We start from the raw sequence: 3,940 nt of genomic DNA, 5'->3' as shown, positions 1-3,940 counted from the left end.
AACGTCGTCTAAAACCGCGGTTCACATTACTCTACTCACTTCAAACTCAGTGGCGGTAACGGTTTTTTGTAAAGCTTTTTTGTTATTCGAAAGACCCCGCAGTGACCTCACGGTTGCTGCCCAGTGAGTTTCAGGTGGTAGCTTAAGCGTTGTTTGACTTTCAACATAGCACTCTTCTTGACTTTTCGCGAAGTGGGCCGCAACCTATGACAGTTTTTTCCGTAGTTGATTACACTTGAACTTCTTATTAACTTCCTGCAACGTCACCCACTTCAAGAAATTCGAAAACAGAAAATTTAGTCCATGAGCACTGCATCCCAAATAGTGATGTGAGGAAAGTGTTGTGATGTGTACTTTACGAGTGAGGGTAGCTGAGTCAAGTTGCGGAGAACTGAGTTTATTAGAGCGAAAGAAAAGCGTCTAGTCAAAACCAGCACAGAGCATCTTCTGCGTGCCGGGGAGCGGCGGTGATCCGCCACTGTTTATGTTACAGACAGGAGAGAGACAAGAGAGATAATCTCAGCCGAGTAACGCTCGTGAAACCGGAGGTGTGGGTGGCTCTTCGTCGGTAGGGGATGATGATGATGATGATGAAGTAAACTTTGATTTAAATATCTGAAATATCCGAAGATGGGTGGGGCCCCCGGTCCAGAGCGTAACGCCGTACCGCTGGCTTGTACGGCGTGTACGTAGCATGCTGGTTTCCGATGGTTCTTGTGGCCTTTATGTTGCTTGCGTTGTCTGTAACTTTCCTGTTCCAAGTTCTTTTATATCCTTCGAAATCTCTCCTGCGATGTATTTTCCGGTGTGCCTGTGATCTTCCATCTCTTCGATGTTGTAGAAGATGGGATTTGGTGTGACCACCAGGAACTCAAATAAGCTCTCACCTCGTACGTTCGTCGAGCCGTCCGTGAGTAGGGTGACACTAAGTGCAGAATTAATTTTATGTTCTACATGCGTCACCATTCGGGCGTACTCCACCTCCAACTGTCAGCCACCTAACGAGAGCCTAGGGGGCAGTGCGTATGCGGGCCAGAGAAGCTTGAGCACTTTTCGCCAGCATTTGTTTTCGGTGACTGACAAAGGCATTAAACTTGAATATATCGGTCGCCCGAGTGCCTCATCCAGCTTCCTTTGGCACTTGAGTGCCATTCTCTCAACAAATGCTTGCATAGAAGTATGCTGGTTGATAGGACTGTCAGTTTCTCTTCGAGAGTTTCCGCCTTTGTTTTCGTACGGTGGACGTTCTGGCCGCACATTTTTAACGGATGTACTTCTTGTTGAGGGACATCTCTTAAGATGGAAATCTTGCCAATTTGGTTGATTCACCAGCGCAGCAGGTTGAATGTCCGGTGGGCACCGTGAACATTTGACGGGTTGCGTTTGGATTCGTAGTTGGCACAACAAAATGTACACGCAGCTGGCCCTCTCCCATTGTTGAGCACATCGAAGTTCATCCAAATATTTGAACGGGGTCTCACCATGGTACGCAGCGGAAAGTTCAAACAGATCCAAAGCCAATGCGCTCCCGAAATTCGAGAACTTAACGCGTTGCGCACAAGGGTTCGCAAAGCTAAAGTGACTAAAGAGATTTACCCGGTGAATCGGCTTACATTTTTTTGGATTTCCCTTGTGGATGGCATAATTACGAACCAGCGCTTAGGTAGACAGTTACTCAAAATCCAAACACACATAAATATACACTCAAACTGAAGTGTGAGTGTAAATTGACTTGATTGTCCTTGATGACTATATTTCACTGGTGTGAAAAATCGGATATGCGAATTAATTTTGATAAAACTACTGTCTTAAGCATAACCAAAAAGAAGTCTCCGTTGATGTTTTTGTATGAAATAAATGGTGTAGTCTTGCAACGTTCTAACACTATTAAGTATCTTGGTATTACTATCTCGGGTGATCTCAGCTGGAATACGCGCGTTAAAAATGTATGTAATTCAGCATATAGGAAACTTTGTTTTATGAGGCGATCTCCAAGACGGACGAACTCCGATATCCGTACCAACGTTTATAAAACTCTAGTGCGCCCGACATTGGAATATGCATCGATAATATGGGACCCCTACGCACAAACTCAAATAGATAAAGTGGAGCGCATTCAAAGGCTAGCAGCCAGGTTTATCTTTTCTAAATACGATAGACATGAGTCTGTTTCGGCATTGTTGAGGGAAGCCCAATTATCGTCCTTAGCGTCAAGACGAAGAATTGCGCGGCTGAAGTTTTTTTATTTGTTGTATTTTAAATATCTTCGTATTGACACGCAAACTTATGTCAGATCTCCTGGAAGACGGTCTCGACGACTAAACAATGAATGGTCAGTTGACCCATTTATGCCCAATATTGACATTTTTAAATATTCGTTTCTTGTGAAAACAATAGAAGGATGGAACAGATTACCCCCAAGTGTTTTTTCGGACGTCACGTCTGTTGAAGAATTTGAAGAAAAGTTGATGAACTGGTTTGCTGACGAGTAGTTGCACCTGTGAGAATGATTGTTCTATGTATAATTTCTTGTGTCACCTGTATTTTGTTTGATATATTACTGTATCCACTCCTGCTATAACCCGCAAGGGTTGGCAGTATTTGAAATAAATAAATAAATAAATAAATAAATAAATTTCTGTGTGTTTGGATTTTGAATAACTGTCTACCTGTGCGCTGGTTCGTAATTATGCCTTACCAACTCGCCCAATCTGCAGTATTAACTTGCGAATGGGCTTTGTTCTATTGACAGTATCCAGATGAGTAGCGAAGAATCCGCCATATTGACAAAGGTTTTCGCGAACACTAAAATAATTTTTATGTGATACTACACCACAAAAACTCGTAAAAAAACCTATTGCCGGTATTGGCCTTTATAGCTATCTTTTAGGTCGTTGCTGAATTATTCTTATTGGACAATGTTTCCAATGTTTCCAAAACTACCGAAAAAATAAGACTTTTTTGTAGTTTTCTTTGGCCCTCAAAGTTTCCGTATACTTTCCATCCTCATCCTCCTGTAACGGGCTTCCAGACCCGTCAAAATTCTCTTAGCAGTTTTTCTTCTTCTGTTTTGTCTGTGTGTATGTCTTGGGGGGTATCTTTACTGTAGGTTTAAGAATAAATCTTTGAATTTAATTTATAATATCTACTTGTCTCTTCCTTTTATTTAGCGCCTTGTGGAAGTACGCAGACGAATATGGCCATCGGTTAGTGTAACGTCTAAAAATTTCAATTTTTTTTAGCAAGTTGGTTTCGAGAAGCTGCGTTTTGATATGTAAACAGAGCAAAATTGCCACGCAATTAACATTATTTGATGTTGCTTTTGATTCTGCATGTTCCGTTTAGGTACACAAGAATTAGAAGCACCTGGAAACATTACGCAATTAGGCTAATTTATAATGAAACATACAATCGTAAAAATTAGTAGCTGTGCACTAAGCATGAGTGCCTTTAGCGGACTATGACTGCCTGGCGATGGACACTCGCACGATTTGGCTTGCATGTATATGTATGTGACACATTATAATGACAATGCAAAATGAACAGCAGAAAATTGTGCTCCTAATTTAAACAGTAAAAAAACCTGCAAAAACTGCGTTTGTTTGGACGCCGTATTACAGGACCAGCAGCCTGACGATCACGAGCACACAGCGCTATATGTTAATGTCGCGCCAGTAATGTCCAAAAGAAAGTACCAGCTATGTCCTCTTTTAAATACACTATATTTCCAGCTATATGTATTGCAGGATACAAGGTATATTATAATTACGGAGCTCTGAAGCGTTCAGAAATGTAAAATAATTTAATGTTAATTAATTTAATACTATAAAAGTGTTTTTACGTTTAAAACTATATTTTTTAATTTTTATTTTTGCTTTAATTCAACTAATGGCAAGCATGTAATCTGCTTCATATGCAATACCAAGTATATGTCGTGTTT

The 3,940-nt window shown here is 40.9% G+C and overlaps 1 pseudogene; it reads left to right on the top strand.

The window, feature by feature from the left end:
- The first annotated feature begins 844 nt into the window (after positions 1-844).
- Positions 845-1,469, top strand: LOC115315989 (annotated as a pseudogene).
- The last annotated feature ends 2,471 nt before the right edge of the window (positions 1,470-3,940 follow it).

The sequence above is a fragment of the Ixodes scapularis genome, unplaced genomic scaffold (assembly GCF_016920785.2).
Source record: "Ixodes scapularis isolate PalLabHiFi unplaced genomic scaffold, ASM1692078v2 PGA_scaffold3__209_contigs__length_174095766, whole genome shotgun sequence".
NCBI classification, from domain to species: Eukaryota; Metazoa; Arthropoda; class Arachnida; order Ixodida; family Ixodidae; genus Ixodes; species Ixodes scapularis.
This window is presented reverse-complemented; position numbering and strand designations above follow the sequence as displayed.